General features: G+C 43.3%; 1 protein-coding gene across 4 annotated transcripts in view; it reads right to left on the reverse strand.

The window, feature by feature from the left end:
• The window catches only part of Rb1cc1 (RB1 inducible coiled-coil 1), a 90,068-nt gene extending 73,695 nt beyond the window's left edge, over nucleotides 1-16,373 (reverse strand). For 3 of the 4 annotated variants that reach the window (XM_090338815.1, XM_090338816.1, XM_090338813.1), the window contains exon 1: nucleotides 16,272-16,373. The gene's annotated coding sequence lies outside the window, so the exon portion shown is untranslated. Of the gene's footprint in view, nucleotides 1-16,091; nucleotides 16,110-16,271 lie in introns of those variants that run through there. The other variant, XM_090338814.1, reaches the window with a different exon arrangement.
• Nucleotides 16,374-23,894: the final 7,521 nt, after the last annotated feature.

Raw genomic sequence — 23,894 nt, forward strand, 5'->3', positions numbered from 1 at the left:
AAATGGGAAGTGGGACTATCGCTCCAGGGTAGGGTAGTAGCCTTGAGCAAAGACAAAGAGCAATTTTCCTCTTGTCTATAGCCTAAGCTAAGTAATTTTCTTTCCCACAGCAACTCAAAATGAAACAAAGATTTTCAAGTCTTGACTGAGCATATCCTATCAGTTCCCAGAATATTATTTGTAGCCAACCCATGAACATTGAGAAAATATACAAATAATGAACTGTAATTGTCTAATACATAGGGCCTTTGTGACCACCCTGTATTCTGGCAAGATATAAGCGATAAATTCTTTACTAAGGGCCAGGAGTTTGGCCTAGGTAGAGTGCTTGCCTAGCATGCACCAAGACCCAGGTTCGATTCCTCGGTACCACATACATAAAGAAAGCCAGAAGTGGTGCTGAGGCTCAAGTGGTAGAGCTCTAGCCTTGAGAAAGCCCAAGCACAGTGCTCAGGTCCTGAGCCCCAAGCCCAAAACTGGCAAAAAAAAATTAATAATAATAAATTCTTTACTAAACTGCAACAGGTGAAAATAAAATTTAAAAAAACCGCACAGCTTCACTTAAGTACATAATTAACAACCAGAATAAACTTGTAAAACCAATCCCTAATCAAAGAAAAGATAGTCAAGGTTTTGTTTAGTACATACTTATTGCTCAACAAGATCCACCTTATACATGAATAAAATAAAATGCTTACCATGTTTCCCTGAATCTATTATTACATCAAGAGGATAGCTGGTCTAAATGACATCCCAAATGTCAAGCTCCTTAAGATTTTATAAGGTAATTTTATTTAGAAGGATCTCAAGTCAACTATTTAAAAAAAATAGACAAAACTACAATCACATTAAATGTTCATTCTGTGCTAGCATGGTGGTGCAGATTTGTAATTCTAACTCTCAAGAGACTGGGACAAGCCAAGTGCTGGTGGCCCCTGCCTGTAATCCTACCTAATCAAGAGACTATTCACAGGCACCCCTGGCTGTGAAGGTCTCAACTCCAATTAACCACCTAAAAACTGGAAGAGCTCAGACCCCTCCAAGCTTACTTTTGGGCTAAACAGCTACCTAAACCGATCTTGTGGCTTTTGCCTCCATACTCTTGGTCATCTGCCTAAACCCAGAGAAGGCCTTATCTATTCCTTATTCTCCTCCTCCCTATACCCAGAGGCTTGATTTCCAGGCAATAGGCTCTTTGATGTTCGACCTGTTTGACCAACTTCATCCACTGTCCAAAAACCTTCAGGACAAGGTAACCAGCCAGATCCATGGCAGAGGCGCCCCACACGGATCCCAGTACTCCAGGAAGTCTCTCCTTCCTTCCTTCCTTCCTTCCTTCCTTCCTTCCTTCCTTCCTTCCTTCCTGTCTGTGGGTCCTCAGAGAATCCAAGAGTCTGACATGTTTGCTGACCGCCCCACACACCCTCTCTTAATTATTGGGATCCATGCATCCGCCTTCCCAAAGCTTTGGATAGGTCTAAAGCAGTGGGACAGGCTCTGTAGTCCTACCCTAAGTTTTCCATCCTGTAGCCCTATCAAAAATTTTCCAAAATGGGCTCTGAAGTGTGTATTCCTAGAGACACTCCCTTGACTTGCCTGCAGTCTAACCTTAAGAGCCTAGGGCTAACTAATTTACAGCCAAAAAGACTGACTGAAATCTGGCTTTCCTATCCTTTAGAAAAAGGCCACTGCTGGCCAGAGTTTGGAACCTTTGACCTTAATATTCTTACTGACTTGAACAATTCTCAGATGAAACTCCACTCTAGACCCCCTCTGCTTGTCCTGTTCTGCCCATCAAGTCCTCTACCTCCACTCCATAGACCCCTCTCCGCTCATCAAGTCCTTCTTACTAACTCCACTCCTGAGGCCCCCTCTGCTCTCCAGCTGTTTTACCAACCCTCCTTTGCCATAAGCCTCCCAGATATCTCCTCCAGAAAGGCAGCTTGCCTTGCCTTGTAGCAATCTCTACTCTACTTCCCTTTCCCTCTCTGATGACCTCCAGAAGGGAGATCACTTACCATCACATCATCTGTATTCCCACTGACAGCCCCTTGAGAGAGAGCGCAAGGTTGGCAGGGTTCCAGGGATTCCCTCTCAGTTTCCTCTTAAAAGCTAGCTGTCTTGGTTCCGAGGTTCCAGAAGCCCAATTCTTTTCATCTGTACTCCACTACGTTCCTCCTCTCGCAGCCAGGTTGGATTCTCTAAATGGAAACTCTCTGCTCCTCTCCTGGGAGCAGTTAGATAACTATCCTTTTGCCTTCAGGACTCAAAACAAGAATCCATTCCTTTATTCTTTCCTGAACCTACTCCCCTACAAAGTCTGGATTGTTAATTTCTCCCTAAGGCAAATTCCTAGGAAGCTGCAGGAGAAAAGGACTTCTTTCACCTCTTCCCTCCTCCAACTCTCTGCAGGTCCTGAAGATTTACACCTACCCAGAGAGAGACACAGGCCCCAAGGTGGGATTTCACGTGACCTCCACTCTCTCTCCAAGGTTCAAATTATTTTCTTGTTATCAATGTTCATTATGCTTTTGAATCCAATTGATAAAAAGAAATCTTTATCAGTAGAAGTAGTAAAAGGAATGGGACACAGCCCAGCTCTTAGCCCACTATAAAATAAACCTAAAACTCTAAGGAATTGCTCTGTTCTGCCCTACAACCTGCTGGGCAGTCACAGTTAAGCATTTTGAGGCAGTTCTGAAGATAATCCAGCCCCACAGAACAAAGGAACCTTGTGAGAGAGTGTCTCTCTGTGCTTGTTGACATCTCCAGTGTCTGCTGCATGTGTGTGATCCTTACAGCTTTGGACAAACCTCAGAAGGGTTGAATATGTAGCAAATGGTATGAGTATATCATAAAGGAGGCTATGAGTGAAGCTGGTAGGTAACTAAGTTGGCTGTGATTTATACTCAAAACTAGCATAAACCAAAGTTCACTTAAATGTTTGTCAAGGTCCTTCAAATGAACACCTTTTAATGTAAGCTGCCTTGAATTATGGAGCTAAAAGGACACCAACTCCTGTGTTTAGTTTTAATCACTAAAGCTTAGTGACACCTACAGTGTCTTAATCTCAGTATCCCAAAGTGTTATATGCAATTAAGAATATAGGCTCGGGCCGGGAGTTTGGCCTTATGGTAGAGAGCTTGCCTAGCATGCAAAGACCCAGGTTTGGTTTAATTCCTCGGTACCATATACATAGAAAAAAAAAAACAGAATTGGTGCTGTGGCTCAAGTGGCAGAGTTCTAGCCTTGAGAAAGCCCAAGTACAGTGCTCAGGCTCTCAGCTCTAGCCCAGGACTGACAAACAAACAAACAAATACAGGCTCACACCTGTAATCCTAGCTACTCCGGAGGCTGAGATCTGAGGATCAAAGTTCAAAGCCAGCCCAAGCACAAAAGAAGATGAGACTCATCTCCAATTAACCACTAGAAAACAGGAAGTAGGACTTGGCTCCAGGGTAGGGAGGTAGCCTTGAGCTGGAGAGCTCAGAGATAGCATCCAGGCTCAGGGGTAGGGTGGTTGACTGAAGGGTAGGTAGGTAAACTTTAGCTGAAGAGCTCAGGGACAGTGCCCAGGCCAAGTTGAAGTCCCATGACCCACAAAAAAATAGATAAATAAATAACCGTATTTCTATTTGATATCCTTGTTGCTTTAATTGGAAATTAGAAGGGGTTTTGTGGCAATGTTGCAGTTCAAAGCCAGTCCGGACAGAATAATCCTTGAGAATAATCTTCCCAGCCAGGCTGGAAGCATAGCTAAATAACCAGAATTCTGGAAGTGGTGCTGTAGCAGAATTCTGGAAATGGAACCATGGCTCGAAATGGTAGAGTGCTAGACTTAAGTATAAGGGCTCAGGGGTAGTACCCAGGCCTTGAGTTCAAACTCTGTATGCCAACTGGGAAAAGAAATCCCAGCAACAAGCACCTAGAACCCTGGAACAAAAGCTAATCCTGGAGTAAGAGGAGATGGTGTTACAAGATAGTGGTAAATCCCAAATGGAATTGCCATCAAAACTAACCAGAGCTAGATCAACAGAAAACAGTTAATGCCCATCTAATTAATGTTCATTGATGCTCATCTAATATCCATACCAGTCTAACTTTTAACTGGATAGGAGCTTACATTCTTGCCTTTGTTACCTGCTATTTACAGGAAGGAAATGATCAGGGCTTTTTACCAGGCCTTAACCAGTCCAACCCATCCCTAGCTCCTGACTGGTTATGAACTCACCCTCAAAATAGAACTTTTCTGGCTTGTGGCCATAGTGTGTTCTTATGTCATATATATTTATCAGTCCTGCCACCTTGGCAGCCTTTTTCCTGATCCTACCTTTTTCAAGTTTCTCTTTAATGGGATAATAGCCCTACCTCAGGACAAGTGGTTCCTTTTCTAGAAGGACATAAGAAAAGATACAACTAAGGGAGGTGTACAAACTGTGGTCTCCCATCCCCACCTCCTCAAGTCCTTCAACTATTACCCCTATCGATTTTCTGTAAGTAAAGATATCCCTTTTGAGCCCTTCCATACTCCGCTGTCCTGCCAGTTTGTAAACCTAACTTTCAACCATTCCTTCCTCCTAGCCATGCCTCAACGTCCATTACCTTTATTAAGGGACCTGCTTTTATATTTTCCTCCAAATGAAACCAAACTCAGATGAGCTCCCGTCCCTCACCCTCCTTCCTGAAGTTAACTCCCCTAACTTGGGACACTTACATACTCTGTTGTGGCCTCTCATCACCAACCTGTCTTTATCTCTAAAAGATCCCACAACTTTCATAGCCCAAGACAATACCCACTTCCCCCCACCACTTGCCAAGGGCTGAAACCCATTCCCCTCTTCTCTGCCTCTCTTTTAACTCCCACTCATTCTTCCCATAATACCCCAATTCTAGGACAGCTCCTATCACTTAGTTCAAGACTTCAATAAAATTAACCAAGCGAAAAGCAGTATGGCGTTTCCTCAAATGACTAAACATTGATCTCCCCTATGACCCAGCAATTCCACTACTGGGCATTTACCCATTGGCCCAGAAACAAGGACATACTAAATCCTCTAGCACAACGATGTTCATTGCAGCACTATTTAACATAGCAAAGATATGGAACCAACCCAGATGCCCCTCAGTAGATGAGTGAATCAACAAGATGTGATATTTATACACAATGAAATCTATGCTGCCATCAGAAAGAATGACATTGCCTCATTCATAAGGAAATGGAAAGGCTTGGGAAAAATCGTATTAAGTGAAGTAAGCCAGACCCAAAGGAACATAGGGCTCAATGGTTTACCTCATCTGTAATAATTAGTACTCATCTAGAACTCTCCTAGTAGAGGATTACAATAGCTCAAAATCTAGATACATAAGGCCATACAGGATGAGGCCAAATTAATGGACCTCTAGGACATGGAAACAAGACCTTAATTATAAGTGACTATTATTCTTTATGTACTATGTTTTTCTCTCGTGTTGCCCTTTGGTTAAACTCATATTGTTACAGTATCCCACTTTGTTACCTGGTATATTATATAGATGTTTACTTGTTTATTTGAAATAGGAGGGAAATGGGGACAAGGACATGAGAGGGGATATCAATGTATGAGAAGATATGCACCCTATATCTGGGGAATATAATTGTAACCCCTCTATACATTGAAATAAAAAAATTTTTCATCAAAAAAAATTAACCAAGTGATGCTTTAAATATGCTTTATCATTTTTGATTAAGTTCTAAATACTAAGTCCCAGTGATTGTAAATAGAGATTCCCTCCCTGAACACTTGTTTGTTAAACTTGTCATTTAAAATATGATGTAAAAATCAACGTTAATAAATTCTCTAATAAAACAAGAAACAAACAAAAAAAAACATGCTTTATCATGTCCAATCCATACATCCTCCTTTCCCATGCTCCCTCTAACTCCTCTTTCTTTTCAGTCCTTGAGCTAAAAGATGCTTTCTTCACTACCCCAATACATCCCTCTTCTAGGCCACTTTTTGCCTTTACCTGGGAAAACCCAGATATCCTCCAGGCCCAGCAACTAACCTGAACAGTGCTCCCCAAGGACTTTGCAAGAGTAGATACTAAATCTCTCTTCACTATGTGACCTCCTTTGTTGCCCTTCTGTTGACCCAATGTCAAACACTCTACTCTCCCTCTTAATTCCTTCACCTCTAGGGGTTACAGGTCCTCCAAGAACAAAGCCCAGATATGCCAAAAATCAGTTGCATATTTGGGACTATTTTCCAACAAAGCCAAACAATACCCCCTACTCCATGCCTCCACCTCCCACATAGAGTCCATGAGCTCCTCAGTTATCCAAAAGAGACCTCTTGGCCCTCCTTGGCCTTTCCAACTTCTTCTGCATATGGATCCCCAATGACTCTCATAGCCCAACCTCTACTCCTCCAAGTAAAGAATCCCTCAGTGAGCCCCTTTTGTCCCCTGACTCTCTCTGTCAACTTAAATTCTATCTGTCCAAGACCTCTTCTCTCTTCTTACACTAGAAGGGCAGGCCTTAGCTATTCTGTCAGAGGAGGAGACAGACACCTTTTACCCCTTGGCATACCTATCCAAATTCTCTTGCCTGCCTCAACCCAAGAATCTCATTCCTGCCTATCCCAGGAGCCCCAGACTGCTTTGTTGATGGCATTTCTCTTAGCATATCCTGCTGTATGAGAGGAACATCTATTATTCAAGGAAATACAGAGGAGCCAGGAACAAATGGGTCCCAACTTTTTGCCTCCCATAGAGTCCTTCATGGCAACAGGATACCAGCCCCTCAATGGAGAAAAGATGCCCTCGGAACTCCAGCTCTTCAACAGGATGACCTGATGGGAGATCACCCCTAAAACAATGCCCCATGTCAGTAGGAAGTAGCAAGAAGGATAACCACTGACCCCTTTCCCTTGTCTCTCATTTTGGTTTCCCCTCTCGGCCCAACCTTTTTTATGTATCCAAAAGATCCTACTAGAAGGATCTGCCTCTCGGTCCAATCTTTTTATGCATCTAAACATGAAATATGAAGGACTGCGTCCTGTCTTATTCTCCAAAGTCAAGCAATTCACCAGGTGCATGCTCATTTGCTTATCAGCAGTCAACCTTGGTCCCCAGGGAATAATGGCCCCCATGTCCCAGGTAGCATTCCACTGTGGCCCTTGCCAAAGACACCACCAGGGGCCCCCAGGATCATAACCCATTTTTTTAATTTTTGCTTCCTTGTTAAGCCCTATATATGCCTACCCTCAAATCCAGTCCCTAGAACAACCCCCAATCCCATGGGAAGGTTTGTGCCCCTCGCTGTTCCTCAAAAAACAATTGTTGCCTATTGAGGATCGAGTCTGGCCTATTCCTTTACCATTCTCCTCCATTTTCCTTATAGCTCAAAGTGGTAAAACACTAATCTTGAGCAAAAGAGCTCAGGGAAAGGATCCAGGTCCTGAGTTCGAGTAGTACAATTGACAAAGAAAAAGAGACTAAAATAAAAGATCCTAAGTTCAATACAAGTCTGGACTACAATTGGGGTCTGGGACCAGCCAGTGCTAGTGCTACATAGTCAAGACTCTCAATCAATATATCTATGCATTGGTAGACTGATTTAGAGACAGACAGACATAGTAAAAGCAAAAGAATAAATTCCATTCCTTCATCTATAAATGGAGATGTTAGAAACACCCACTTCATTTGGGTGATGTAGAAAACAAGTACTGCAATCCATGTGAAAGAGCTTTTTTAGTACAACACCAGCTTCAAAGTGAATATTCCAAAATGTTATGCAAGGGCAGGAAGTAACTGTGACATAACACAAAGTGTTCAAAAGCATCTGTTGAAGAACAGACAACTGTACTCCTGAGGATACAACTAGCAGTCACTATGCAAGGAAGAAAGTAGAGTTCAAAAATAACAACAGACACTTGGCATGTAATTGTGCCAAATCAGTTGTCTTCCCCAGCATACAATACACCCTGGTTCCAATACCTAGTATAAAAATCAAATCCAAGTAGCTAATTTGGGACAGGTTTTAACGTATTTACAAGCTATCATGAGATCAATACTCTGAAATCCCAAATCTAATAGTCACTAAGTCTGTGAACCAAACATTCCTTCCACTTTAGTACTAGGAAACTATCTAATCTTCACTTACTACAAACAACCCTATGCTCCAACAATTAAAAATAACACCGGAGGAAAATGCCTACAAACCAGTTTTAGGCTCTTTTGTTGCTGTAATGGCCTGTACTGGGTGTTTGAACTCAGGGCCAGAACACTTCTTAGCTATTTCACTAAAGACTTGAGCCACATCTCCCATTGCTTATTAAGCCTTATTTTTTATTTTTTAAATTTATTTTATTCGCTAGTCCTAGGGTTTGAATTCAGGGCCTGAGCACTGTCCTTGGACTTTCTCAAGCCTAGTCTTCAACCACTTGAGCCACAGCACCACTTCCAGCTTTCTCTATGTATATGATACCAAAAAATGAAACCCAGAGCTTTGTGCATGCTAGACAAACACTGTACCACTAGGCTATGCTTCCAGCCCCTTATTTTAATATAACTTTACTTCTTCCTGAACTAAGAGCATTCATGACACCTGTCAAATTCAACCTCCTTGGACTGACACTCCACCATTACCCTTTTATAGATTACGCCATAACAGTCCATGACATTTAAACTGATACCTTGACATGAGATACATAAACTTTGGTTCCTCGTGTCATTCCATGGCTTCCATTTGGTAGACAAGAATCCACATACTTCCTGAATCATCCCCAATCTACTAGCTGTCAATGGTTTCTTAAACACTGACAGCCCATTCTTTCAATTCCATTTGTAACATAAAAATAATATAACGTATACTTTTTTGTCCACTACCAATTACCTTACATTGCTGAAATTGTACTGTAAATGGCCAGAGAAACACTACAGTACCTAATGTAAACCTAGAGATAGGAGACAGTTAAGAAATGTCAGGAACCAATACAAAATCAAATAGAAAATAGTGCTGTGTTAAAAGGAAACTAAAAGCCTTAATGAGGCACTAAAGTTTGAGTGCAGCTCCTTGTGTTTACTAGGCAAATGCCTTACCACTTAAGCCATGCTCTTAGAACCATGATTATTTTGCCATAGAAAAGCAGGTATGATCAAGAGAACAAGACAAAAATCCCCACCTGTTCCCCACTTTGTCCACCAATTTCATACTGCAGTGGAGTTCTGCCCCATATCATTTTAAATAGTTTTCTCTAAATAGAGAGGAGAAAGAAGATAGAAGAAAGAAGAAGAAGGAAGAAAGAAAGAAGAAAAAGAAGGAGGAGGAGAGGAAAGGGAAAGAGAGAAACTTAGGGTCAGGCACTATGACTGAGCACTGTCCTTAGGCTTTTTCCTCAGTGCTAGATTCTACCACTCGAGCCACAACATCATTTCCGGCTTTTTTTTCTACGTATGTGGTACTGAGAAATCCCAGGACTTCGTGAATGCTAGGCAAGCACTCTACCACTAGGCCAAACTCCTAGCCCTGGCCCTGGCTTTTTTTAGTTCAAGGCTACTACTTTTTTTGCTGAATGATTGCAGGTAAGAGTCTCAGATTTTCCTGTCTAGGCTGGCATCAAACTGTGATCTTTATATCTCAGCTTTTTTAGTAGCTAGGGTTGTATAGGTGTGAGCCGCTAGCACATGCTGGTGGCTCACATATATTGCTCTGTTACCTTTAGGTAGAGCGGGCAATGGGACTGTGAAAGAACTGAAATGTAATCAGAAAGCCTATAATTAAAACCACATTCCCCTTGACTATGCAATCTTCACTGGCTTCATCTAAACTTTTTGCTTTTTAATCACAAAATTTTCTGGGTGCCAGTGAACTCACACCTGTAATCCCAGCTACTCAGGAGGGTCATGGTTTGAAGTCAGCTGGAGCAAAAAAAGTAGACTACTATCTCCAATTAACCACTCAAAAATGGGAAGTAGAACTATGGCTCTAAGTGGTAGACCACTAGCCTTGAGCAAAAGTGCTCATAGACAGTGCCCAGGCCCTGAGTTCAAGTCCCAGGACCGAAATAAAAAACAAAAAGAAAATCACCTAAGTCCTAGAGTGGTCTGAAGAATGTAAAGAATAATCATGTGGGGAATTCTTGTTCAGTTAATGTTATGAAGCAATTCAAATCTCTGCTCTAATGTAGAACACTAGCTGATAATGAAATATCTCTAACTGAATACTACTAATTCAAAATGTCACCTGTAGAATGGAAGGTGAGGGATAGAAAGAGATAGGATCTCACAGTCTTCCCAAGGAAAACGTTACACTGTGAACCTCCAAACTTGACCTTCCACACAGCGTGAATTTAAAAAGTTAGTTTCCTTTATGAAAGAAAGGGTCTCACCTGGAGTGGTGAGTTTGGCCTACTGGTAAGAGTGCTCGCCTAGCATGCACAAAGAAGAAAAAGAAAAAAAATTTGAAGCCAACCCAAGCTAATAACAAGACTGACAAATGAGGACTACCACTGAGCTACACTCTCCTGGCACAACATTTCTACGTTTCAATTCAGTGATTTTCTTCTAAAATTAATCCCAATTTCACTGTAGCAAAGCTATCGTTATCCCACTAGTCAAAACTTGTTTCTGTCCAAATCCTACTCATAGTATAACCCTTACTTTAGAACTTACAAATCTTGCTTTTTAAATATATCCTCCCTCCCAACACCTTATCTATCCCTTCCCTTTCTTCCCTTTCTTCCCTTCTTCCCAGTCCCCTGTTCCCCGTTCTCTGTATACCCGAGTCATTTTAGCCATGTCATGTTGATTAGAACACACAAGATCTGGATGCCATTTGATAAGGCAAACTAAATGTTTCATGCAGAAAATGTAGTTAGAATAATTATTTTCCTAGCTTCTAAACACTGATTTTATTTTTATTTACTTATTTTTTTGGTCATGGAACTTGAACTCTGAGCCTGGCCTACCTATACAAAATATCCTTGAGTAAAAAAGCTCTGGAGTTCAAGCCCCATGATCAGGAAAAGTAACAACAAAAATGTTTTTAAAAAAGGAAAAAGGAGTTGGGTGCGGTGGCTCCCGCCTGTAATCCTAGCTACTCAGGAGGCTGAGAGCAGAGGATCGCAGGGCACTGTGACTCCAGGGGTAGGGCAGTAGCTTTGAGCTGAAGAGCTCAGAGACAAAGCCCAGACTAGAGTTCAAGTCCCACAAGTGTCATCACACTTTTCAGAAGAAAATTTTTTCACAGTGGTCCAGAGTCTCTTAAATATATGCTTTGTCTGCAACTAGACAAGCAGCCTCACCTAGGCCAGCATCCAAACAACAGTGGTAGTATCTGGAAATGAGTATCCAAAGACAGTGAACAAGGTAAGAATTTAAAAAAAAAAAAATTGCTTTTAAAACAAAAACAATGAGGCCAGGGTTTGGCCTAATGGTAGAGTGCTTGCCTAGCATGCATGAAGACATAAGTTCAATTGATTGGTACCACATACACAGAAAAAAGCCATAAGTGGTTCTGAGGCTCAAGTGGTAGAGCTCTAGCCTTGAGAAAGTCCAGTGCTCAGGCCCCAGTTCAAGGCCCAAGACTGCCCCCCCCAAAAAAAAATCAAATTTGCTTCATTCTATTAAACCAATATAAAAAAATAAACTATGGGCCAGGAGTTTGGCCTAGTGGTACAGTGCTAGGGTAGCATACTTAAAGACCGGGCGGGATTTGATCCTTAGTACCACATACACAGAAAAAGCTGGAAGTGGTGCTGTGGCTCAAGTGGTAGAGCTCTAGCCTTAAATGCTCAGGCCCTTAGCTCAAGCCCAGGACTAGCACCAAAAAGAATAAATAAATAAATAATGCATAAATCTAGTATTTGCAATAAAACCATTACTAAAGGCCATGGAAATGTCCTAACAGTATGGTACTGGATTTATATACTGGACAGTATATACTGGACAGTTACTGACCAGTAAGTGCTATATGAAGGAAAAACTGATATGGTGAGAGAATAGATGACACTGTAGGAAAAGACATGTACTTACTACTACCTGATGCACATAAATATAACCCCTCTGTATATCACCTCTATTAATAACAAAGTAAAATTTTAAAACTGAAAAAAAATTTACTTTGATATAGATAATTCCAAAACAGGAGTAGGAAAAGGGAGGAGGAAGGAAGAGGGGAGGAAGGAAGAAGAGGTGGAGGGAGGAGGAAAGAATAAAATAAGTCAGTTATTTCCATCTCAGCATGATTACAAGCAGATAAAGTATGGGCATTCAAAAGAGCAATGTTATAGGTGACATGTTCTTCCAGAATCTTTTGGGCACTCAATAAAGCAAAACCAAGCTGGGCCCTGGTGGCTCATGCCTGTAATCCTAGCTACTCAGGATGCTGAGATCTGAGGATCGAGGTTCAAAGCTAGCCCGGGCACAAAAGAACCTGAGTCTCTTATCTCCAATTAACCTCCAGAAAATGGGAAGTGGGGACTGGCTCAAGGGTAGAGTTGTAGCCTTGAGCTGAAGAGCTCAGGAACAGAGCAGAACCCAGGCCGAGTTCAAGCCCCAAAACCAAATCCAAGAACCAAAAGGGTATACACTGAAATCCTACTTATAAGTACAAAACTACTTAGAACTGTAACTTTACAGAGAGATGAAAAGAAATGCCAAAGATTCAGGAGTCATACCTGCAATCCCTAACTACTCAGAAGGCTGAGATCAGAGGATCTCATTTTTGAAGCCAGCTAGAGAAGACAAATCCAAGGAACTCATATCTCCACTTACCCAGCAGAAAGCAAGAAGGGGAACTGTGGCTTAAGTACCAGCTTTTGGGGGTTTTTTTGAGGGGAGTGTTCCCTCCCCTCCCTCCACCACCACCACCGCCGCCACTGCCACTGGCTAAGCAAGAGAGAGAGGCCAACTGAGTTCAAGCTCCAATATTGGTGTGTGCACCGGTACACACATGTGCGCAAAGAGCAATGTCCTATGTTCAGGGCACTAACCACAGTCAGAGAAAAGTGATTATTCTTCTACCAAAGAAAATACGAACTCCTCAATCTAGCATTCTCTCTAATTTATCAGTTAGTACCACAAATATTTCTGTTTCCTGGCACACTACTAAAGTGTACTGCAGGCTATGGGGAGGAGGATTTGAACTAACATCTCAGAAATCAATAAACCTGGCTCCAGTTGCTTCTCAGATTTCCTACGTGGACTGGATCTCAACTCTACACCTTTAGACATTCCTGTTAGTTTCCTTTATTTAGTATGATTTACAAAGCTTGACTATCTATACATTTTTCCCCAGAATGCAATTTTCTGACTACTATACCTGTCAGTCACACCAGTCTACCTTCAGTCATCTGTTGAATTGTTTAGGAAAGGAGAGGGGCAACAGATAACAGAAGGAATGAAATTTACTGGGATACATTGTATGCATGCACATAAATATCACTGGGGGGGGGGCATGGAGGGAGTTTGGCCTATTGGTTGAGTGCTTGCCTAGCATACACGAAGACCTGGGTTTGATTCCTCGGTACCTCATACATAGAAAAATGTGGTGCTGTGGTTCCACTAGTAGAGCTCTAGCCATGAGAAAACCCAAGGACAGTGCTCACGCCCTGAGTTCAAGCCTCAGGATTGGCTAAATAAATAATATTACTGAGAAATCCTCCCTACTTGCACAGTTAAACGAAAAAGTGAATAGGGCCAGGAGTGTGGCCTAGTGGTAGAGTGCTTGCCTACCATGCATGAAACCCCGGGTTTGATTCCTTGGTACAATGTACACAGAAAAAGCCAGAAGTGGTGTTGTGGATCAAGTGGTAGAGTGTTAGCCTTGATAAAGCTCAAGGACAGTCCCAAGGCCCTGAATTTAAAAAAGGAAGAAAAGAAAGAAAAGAAAAAAAAACGAATTCCCTCAATATTTCCTAAATATGAATAACAACAATTTAAAGATAATCTCAAATTAAGAGGACAAAAAAAAACCTTCTCAAGTTTAAATAAAATTTCAACACTGTGTCTTTCAAAAACAGAGATCCTAACAATGTTTATGTGTCTCTGATCATGTAAAATAATATTTATTGTGAGTGTGGCCTAGTAGCAGAGTGCTTGCCTTGCATGCACAAAGCCCTGGGACTGAGTCCTTGGTACCACATACACAATAAAAACCAAGTAGTACTGTGGCTCAACTGGTACAGCACTAGCCTTGAGCAAAAAGTTTTCAAGGACAGTACCCAGGCTCTGAGTTCAAGCCCCAATACTGGCAACAACAATAATAGTAATAATGTTTACTGAAAAGAACTCCTGGCAATGAAAACGAGCTTTTTCCTTTGTTGTTTTTATTTTCTGTCTTGTTCATTTGTCTCTTTGGTCAGGTAAAGGGGAGTGCAGAAATAGAAGGAAGAGTGCACAAATAACAGCAGAATACTTAAACACCATGTTGAACATGAACTCAACAACCGGTGGGTGCAGACAGGAAGGAAAGACTAGGGAAGAACAAGGGAACGGGTGACATTGTTCATACAGAAAACACTTAGGTAAAGTATATAACTAACCCCTCTGTAATCACCTTTATAATAACTATTTTAAAAACGAATTTTTAAAAGAGATTTTTGCCAAGCAGGTGCAAAGCTCCTGCACTGATCCCCAGCACTGGAAAACAAATAAACAAATAAACAAAAAACAGGTTTTGCATTCTCTGCCTTTTTGGCCTTTACGTTACTTGTGCTGAGGACTAGTGGCTAATGCCTGTAATCCTAGCCAGTCAGGAGGTGGTGAGCTGAGGATCATGATTCCAAGTCAGTACAGACAGTAAAAGTCTACACATCCTGACCTAGCAGTGTTTGGAGTTTGTCAGAAAGGGCCAGATAAAACTTCATGGCCAATTGTCTTCCTTGAAATCCAGTAACAGTATAGAAAGAATTTGGCCCGTGAATATATTATAATTTGACTCAGAACAGACGAAGTCAAATTACTTTTAAAACATGACATAAATTCATATGTAACTTCCATCAACAGAGATTTACTGATATAAGTACCAGGAGCCCAAAACATCCATGACATTACTTTTAGGTTTCAAACACAGCCATAAACACAAAGAGCATGGCAGGAATGTCAGTGAGAAAAAATATGTTAATTCGGGCCATATTTTGTTCCAACTCATAAATACATAAAAACTTTCTCAGTCCCCATAAACAATCCTAGCAATCATTCACTTATAGACCCAATAGTCCAAAATTAAATTACCCATTTCCTTCAGAGGTCTCCTTGCTTCTCACAGTAATATTCTCATCAGAGGTCTGTATTATCTATTGATATACAATGACAACACCCTTAAGCCTAAAGCTAAATCTATTTAAAAGTTTTCCAAACTGCTAACTTCCCAACCCTTCAAATAAATGGGTACAAGTCTCATCCTACACAAACCAGGAATGTCTTTATGTTTATAGCAGAGTTGAGCACATTGGCATCTAGCTGAAGATCTCGTGCTGACTTAAAAACCTGTGAGCACAGTCATGTTCCTTAGCACCCAGGCCTGCACCAGCCCAAGACATGACCAGAGTTTAAAGTCATGACGGAAAAGCCTCGATTACGAAACCATCAACAGCGAGCACGGTAAACACAGCACACATCTATCCACCAGGCGGTGGATGGATGGGTCCTCACAAACTGCCATTTCTTGTCGGTTCATGTATTTTTGTTCCTACCAAGTAAGTTGTGAAATCCGCGTGCACACCCCATCCCAAATCTGTGGGGCGGCGGAGGCTGAGTCATTCCTGGGAGTAACTTTACACCGAGGCTCACAGCCTGGGGTCGGGACAAAGACATCATCTCTCCGTCCCTCCCACTCGGGAGGCATTCGTCCGGCCTCGGCCCAATCCCGCCCGCAGGTTTCGGGAGCCCAGCGCTCCGTAAGGGCTGAGCCCTGGCAGCCCTGGCAGCAGTGAGGACGCGTCCCGGGCGGGCACAGGCGTCTCCAAAAACCTGGCCACTCCCGCAATTTTGCCAGGTGCAGACCGGCCGCGCGCGCCGGGAAAGAAGCCCCGGGCCCCGCCGCAGAAGAGGAAGCCGCAGGCACGGCCACCCGGCGCCCCCAGCCCGGTGGTGGGTCGGATACGAACGTCTGCTTTTGTTCCCACCGGAGGCCGATGGTCCGCGAAGGCGGGCGCAGGGCATCCCCGGCAGCGGGAGCACCCACCTGCGCGCGGGCCGCCCGGGACCCCGGTGCGCACGGACCGGCGGCGGCGGGCCGCGGAGCCCGGATGGGGGCAGGGGATGCGGGCGGCGGCGGCAGCACTTACCCGGCAGCGCCTCCTCCTCCACCGGCGGCAGCAGCAGCAGCAGCAGAACCCGCGACCCCCGGCACCATCTTCTGCCGCCGCCTCCTCCTGGGCGGCGGCTACCAACCGCCCATTCGGCGCCGCCAACCGACACAACCGTCGGCGTCTCGGGCGCCCGTCCGCCCGCAGCTGCCCCGAACTCCGAGCGCCAGGGAGGGGTCAAGGGAGAGAAGGACGCGGCCAGGCCCCTCGGCTCTGAGTCGCAGGGGCGGGAGTTGGAGGTCGGAGTGAGGACGGAGACCACGGCCGGTCAGAGCCGAGGGGCCCGGGCGGCTGGGGGACCCCGGAGCAGCGCCGAGGGCTTGGCAGGGCCGGGAGCTCGGCCGCAGCTGGGTTTGTTATTGTCGACTCCGGCTCTCCCGCCGCTGAGCACGCCGGGAAGCTGCCGGCGGGCGGGGGAAGGGCGGCACGGAGAGGCTTCTGCGCAGGTCCGGAAGTCGGGGGCCGCCGGGAAAGAGGCGGCTCCTCTTCTGGTGGCACCGGGCCTGGCGAGTGACCTGGCTTCCCTGCCCTGACCCAGCCACCTTTCGTTAGTTACGGTGCTGGTGGCCGGCCCGGCGTGGACCTCCCCAAGGTGAGCTTGACCTTCTAGGTATGGATAATATGGCCCGCCTTAAGCTGCCCCTGCCGGATAAGCCCCTCGGGGAGACAGCTCTCTCCTGTCGGCCTATGCAGAGCTGGCCAAGCCTTTTGCATTATTATGCTGCGACCACCGCTTAAAAACCTGAATTTCCTAGCGGGTTAACTTTGAACACCGGTGATGGGAGAGAGTTTGGGGCCGCGCGGGGTGGAAATCTGGCATTTATGAAGACTTCAGTCTCTGGCAGTGACTTAAAACTAAAGTTCAGAAGTATTTTTGAGGTTTGTGTTTGGGGTTTTTGCTCGTATTTTTCTGTTTTTGCAAAAGAAAAAAGGACACCAAACTGAACCAAGATTGCTATGACTCTGTTTCAGTGAGGACTGATAAACATTTGATTCGTTAGCAACAATTTTCAGTTTCCATCTTACAGGTCCAGTCTCTAAAAGTTACACAGGAGATAAGTCTTGTTTATGCCCTCTTGTTTTCAAAACCATAGTAGGATACTGCATCTTGTCCTTGTTACCTTTGACTTGTCATTTTACTTATTCAGTAATTTTAATTGGAATTTGTTCTTTGTTTTTTTGCCAGTCCTGGGGTCTGAACTGGGGACCTGGACATTGTCATTGGACTTTCTCAAGACTAGTGCTCTTCCACTTGAGCCACAGGGCCATTTCTGGCTTTTTCTGTGTATGTGGGAATCTGGTATCTGTTAGATACATGCAAATATCTGGTAGAAATAAAAGTTACATTTGTACAAGTATCCATAGTAATCCTAGTACAATTTTTTTATTATGTGTATTGAATATCTTTTGTACTCCTTCATAGTAAAGACAAGGCCTGTACCATCACTTCCCCAAAACTAGTTCAATTGCATTTTTGGCCATCTAAGCTTTTCTCGCTGAAACTAAGTAGATTAATAAGGTCCTCCAAATCATTGTATTAAGTAGACAGTGCTGACAGTTTCCGTTTCTTTGTATTTACAAAGCATTTTGGGGCATTTTTTTCCCCTTCTGATTCTCACTTATATAGTCCAGACTGGTCTGTAACTCACTATGTACTCCAGCTCTCCTAAACCTGAGATCCTCCTGCCTCTGCTTCCTGAGTGCTGGCATTCAGTCATGTGCCACCATAACCAGCAAGTCCTTGGCATTTTAATATTTCAGTTTTTTATTATAATCTTTTTTTTCTTTTTTGTCAGTCATAGGACTTGGACTCTTGTCCTGGATGCTGTCCCTGAGCTATTCAGCTCAAGGCCACCACCCTACCTCTTGAGCACCACTTCTGGTTTTCTGGTGTTAATTGGAGATAAGAGTCTCACTTTTGTTTTTCGTGCCAGATATGGCTATTAAGTGAGATCCTCAGATCTCAGCAGCCTCCTGAGTAGCTAGGATTACAGGCGTGACCCACCACACCTGGCTTATTTTTTTTTTAATTGCCATTGTAGATGTTTTGATAGATGTTTTGCCACTGATAAAACAAGTGGAACAACTGCAGGGCCTACTGATAGTACTTCAGATCAGTTCAGGTTTGTAAAATCCTGATTTTCCTCTAGTTTCAACTTTAGTCTCTCTCAAGAGTCTTTCCCTAGTCGGGCAGTTCCCTGTATTTCTCCCAGGTCTTAGTGTTACTTATTTTCACATGTCCTCTAACCTTCCCTGTGTATTCTGCTGTGTGCACTCAGAAAACATTTGTTGGTGGTGTCCTCAATTTTTACCTAAGTCCTCATTATTTACTCTATCAAAGGCCAGTGTGATCATGTTTCTTCCCTTCCCGTTGGTAGTTTTGTATTTTTTTTTTTTTGCCAGTCCTGGGGCTTGAACTTAGGGCCTGGGCCCTGTCCATGGACACTTTTTGCTCAAGGCTAGTGCTCTGCCGCTTGAGCCACAGCACTACTTCCAGCTTTTTTCTGTATGTGTGGTTTCAGGGTTGAACCCAGGGCTTCGTGCATGCTAGGGTGAGCACTCTACTACTAGGCCATGCTCCTGGTCCCTACCCAAGCTTTTAGTGTACATGCGTGCCTGTGTCTGTCTGTCTCCTGGCTAAATCTCAGGGGGAGGGAGTTGTCCTTTGCTGAAAATTAGCGGTAGTCTATCACTTGAACCATAGCTTCACCCCCAGCAATTTGGTGGTTAATTGGAGATGAATCTCCCTAGACGTTCCTACCCAGGAACTTCAAATGCAGATCCTCAGACCTCAGCCTCCTGAGTATCTAGAATTATAGACAAGTCCTTGGTGCCTGGCTTGCTTTTGGTTTTTTGTTTGAGACAAGATCTCAGGTAACCCAGACTGGTCTTGAACTGATCTTTTCACCCTCCACCTCACCCAGGCCACTCACCCTCCACTGTTATACATACATTACATGAGTTCATCTATCTGAGAATGCCCGGAAATCAACTATCTAAAATGCTTGGACATTAGCAATTTGCAGCTTAGAAACAAACCCTTTTATCACTGCTCCATATCCCCAAACTATAAATTAATGTTTTCCCATCTAAGTCTATAAAACAAGTTTAAAGAACATGAATCCTTTACAAAAATGTATTTGAGATATTGGGAAATCATATCTTATTTTTGCAATCTTTACCTAATGGGACTTCATAATCAGGACATGCTAGGTACTTCAAGCAAATTAATGTAATTAGGATAATTTTTAAACTTGTGTTTAAATAGCCAGCAATCACAGTATATAAAAATGTAGACTTCAGGGGAAGCGGGGGTTGCCAGTCCTGGGGTTTGAACTCAGGGCCTAGGCACTTTACTTGAGCTATCTCAAGGCTTGCACTCTACCACGAGCCACAACACCACTTCCAGCTTTTTCTGTGTATGTGCTACCAAGGAATTTTACCCAGGGCTTCATGCATGCTAAGTAAACATTCTAGCAGTAGGCCACACTCCTAGCCCAAATGCAGACTTTTTTTTGGGGGGGGGGGGGGGGCAGTCCTGGGGCTTTAACTCTGGACCTGAGCACTGTCCTTGGGTTTCCTCAAGGCTAGTGCTCTACCGCTTGAGCCTCAGCACCATTTTCGGCTTTTTTCTATGTATGTGGTACCTAGGAATCAAACCCGGGTCTTGGTGCATGCTAGGCAAGCACTCTACCACTAGTCCAAACTCCCAGCAGTTGGCCATTTTTAAAGGACTATAAAAATGCACTGTTTGGGACTTTGTTTTTAAGATCTTAACTAATTTGACATATGTGGTCATACATTCTTTAGAGAATGCAGACACTGTAATTATTAATGTTCTCAGTATTATTAACCTACCTAAAAGCTGCCCTGTACAGTTCATGTGTTGGTACTCATGTATTATTAATGATAATGATGATAGTTACCTTATTATAAATGGCTATCTTCAAAGCTAATGAACTTGGAGAGCTAGTGAACAATGTTTCTAATGCTGAAAAACACATGCAAAGAAATGTCAGGCTAGTGCTGACATTCTAGCTCATACCTTCAAAGAAACTCTTACCTCCAAGTAAACACCCAGAAAGCCAGAAACTGAGCTGTGGCTTAAGTAGTGCAGCAGAAAAGCTCAAAAATAGTGCCCAGTCCTTGAGTTTAAGTCTAGAATCAGTGCCAAAAATAAATACCAAGTTTGTTTCATAAGATAAACATTTCTGGTCATTTTTAAAAATGAATGAGATAACATCCCTCTCTCCCCTCACCTCCTCTTACCTTCCCCCGTCCCTCTCTCTCTCCCCCTGGCCTGAGCACTGTCCTTGGACACTTTTTGCTCAAGACTAGCACTCTGCCACTTGAGCCACAGCATCACTTCCAGCCTTTTCTGTGTATGTGGTACCAAGGAATGGAACCCAGGGCCTTGAACATGCTAGGTGAACACTCTACCACTAGGCTAAGCTCCTGGCAAAGGCCATTTTTTGTTGTTGTTATTAGTCATGGGGCTTGAAACTCGGGGCCTGGGCGCTCTCTGAGCTCTTCAACTCAAGGCTACTTACTACTCTACCACTTAAGCCACAGAGCCACTTCCAGAGCTAACATCTTTTTAGTGTCATATTTTCTGTGTATGTGGTACCAAGGAATGGAACCCAGGGCCTTATACATGCTAGGTGAGCACTCTATCACTAGGCTACCCTCCTGGCAATTTATTTACTTTTTTTTAATTTTATTTTATTTTTGTTAGTCATGGGGCTTGAACTCGGGGCCTGGGCGCTGTCCCTGAGCTCTTCAACTTAAGGCTACTGCTCTACCACTTGAGCCACAGAACCACTTCCAGACTAACATCTCTTTAGTGTCATATTTTATTCAACAGATTTCATTATTTTGAAGAGCTTACCAAAACGTCCAAAAGTAGAGCTGAGGTCAGAAGATGGTGCCGAGACAATAGGGACCCAGCCTAGCTCTCTCCCACAAAAAGAGAGAACCAGGGAATCCCACGAGCCAACTACCTTAAGAAACCCACAACAACAAATTCAAGAAGCAACGGAGAAGGACTCATACCAGAAAAGAAATCCAGATAAAGCTTACATCCAACTTTCTCAAAGAATTCGGAACGCGAGGACCCCTCACCCACCCCTTGCCGTCAGCTCCAAGCCGAGAAAAGCCATGGCAGAGGGGCGCCGGGCACCTGCAAAAACTGCAAACTCTGACCTAGTCAGCAGAGGAATCAATTTGGCCGACAACCACAGGTATACACAGATTCCCAGAACCACCAGTCCCAATCCAAGTAAAGACAGCTACCTACCAACCACAGAGCGAACTACAACAGTTCTCAATGCCTAGGAGAACGCAAAGATGAATTACGACATACATGAATAATCAAAGTCCCACGCAAAGCCCAAAAGGTAACAAGAACGAAGGGATGAGAGAGATGTCACCATCCCAAGAAATGACACCTGAAGAGACAGGAAACATGACCCTATTCAAGGAGATGATTATGGGCATGACTAAAGAGATTAAAACAGAATTGCAAAAACAATTCCAGGAACATAAGCAGGAAATCTCCAAAGAGCTCCTCGAATTCAAAAGAGAAATGGAAGAAAAGTTCAATACCCTCTCAGCAGACATGATCAGTTCAGTGTCCACAATTCAAGCAAAAATGGAGGCATCAAGCAGCAGATTGCCTGAGATGGAGAATAGGACACCAGGAACGGAAGATAAAACACAAGAGCTGGAACAGAGAATCATCAGCCTGGAAAGATCAGTCAGAATCCACCAGAGAGAACTCCAGGACCTGGCAGATGCAGCCAGGAAATCTAATCTTCTTATAATAGGGATTGATGAGGGCGCCAAGTTCCAGGACAAAGGAATGCAATCCTTATTCACCAAAATCATAGCAGAGAACTTTCCCAACCTCAAAAGGAAAAATACTCATTATTAAAGGTTTCAGACTCCAAAGAGGCAAGGTCCTAGAAGGAACTCATCTAGACATATCATAGTAAAGACACTAGACCTGAATACCAAGGAATTGATCTTAAATGCTGCAAAAACAAAGAAAGAGCTATACTATAATGGGGAAAAAAATAGAATTACAGCAGACCTCTTCACGCAAACCCTAAACACAAGAAAAGTTTGGAAAACATCACTCATGTCCTAAAGACCAACAACTGCCAACCCAGACTGATATATCCAGCGAAACTAGCATTTACATTTGAGAGAAAAACAAGAAAATTTCACACCAACGAGAACCTTTATGAATACGTGCACACTAAACCAGCCTTACAAAAAATATTAATTAATCGAGAACAAATTGTAAATCAAGAACCCCCGTCAAGAAGCAATTATCTATTTCTGATATATTTTATATGTGCTTAATTGGTTATTTGAAATTGGATAGGGAAGGGGGGAAATCAAGATAAGCAGGGGGAGGGTGGGAGGGAAATGGGGACCATGTCATGAGAAAGGGTATCAATGTGAAGGTAAGCACCTTCTATCTGGTGAATATAATGTAACCCTTCTATTAATCACAATAAAAATTATTTTAAAAAAAAGTAGAGCTGAAACTATTCCTATATAGATAGATGTAGTATTGAGTCATGTCTGGTGGTAGTTAGATATCAGACTTTTAGTCTCTATTACAAATAAACTTAAAAAAAAAAAAGTCAATAACATGGCTCAAGCAGTAACCTACCTTGCAGTTTCCAACTCCTGTACTTCCAAGGGGGATTAAAAAGGGAGGAAATAAAGGCTGAGAATGTTGCTTAGTAGCGGAGCACATGTTTGCCTCACATGCATGAAGGCCTGGATATTTTGTTTTTGCCAGTCCTGGGGCTTGAAGTTAGGGCCTGGGCTCTGTCCCTAAGCACCTCTGTGCTACCACTTGAACCACAGCACCACTTCCAGCTTTTTCTGTTTATGTAGTACTGAGGGACCTAATCCTTGGCTCCATGCATGTTAGGCAAGCACCCTAACACTAAGCCACATTCCCAGTCCTTATGATGTTTTAAATAACCAAGCCAGGGCAGTTGGTGGTTCACACCTGTGATCCTAGCTACTCAGGGCTGAGATCTTGAGTGGCAGTTGGAAGCCAACCCGGACAGTGAAGTCCTTGAGACTTTTCAGCTAATCACCAAAAAGCCTGAAATGAAGCTGTGGCTTAAGTGGTAGAACACTAACCTTGAGCACAAAAGCTCAGGGACAGTGCCCAGGCCCTGAGTTCCCTCCCTAGAACTTACACAGAAAAGAACCTGCCAGGCACTAACTAGTGACTCAAACCTAAAATCCTAGCTATTCAGAAAGCTAAGATCTGTGGGTCCCAGTTCAAAACCTATCCAGGCAGAGAAGTTCCTAAGACTCTTATCTCCAATCAACCACAAAAAAATAAAAAGGAGGGAGGGAGTAGAAGTATGGCTCAAGTGGTAATACTTAAGGCCTTGAGTTCAAATTCCAGTACTGGCACAAAATAAATAACCTAACTTGGGGGTCTGTCTTCCATGCCAAAAGTAAAATTTACATTTATAAACCTATTCCTGATGATAGCTTAGGAGACTAGCACCAAGACTAATTCTTTTATGGATTCTTTAAAGAAATGTTTGTTGCTGGTATTTTGTT

This window comes from Megascapheus bottae, chromosome 9, assembly GCF_031878675.1.
Source record: "Megascapheus bottae isolate mThoBot1 chromosome 9, mThoBot2.hap1, whole genome shotgun sequence".
NCBI lineage: Eukaryota > Metazoa > Chordata > Mammalia > Rodentia > Geomyidae > Megascapheus > Megascapheus bottae.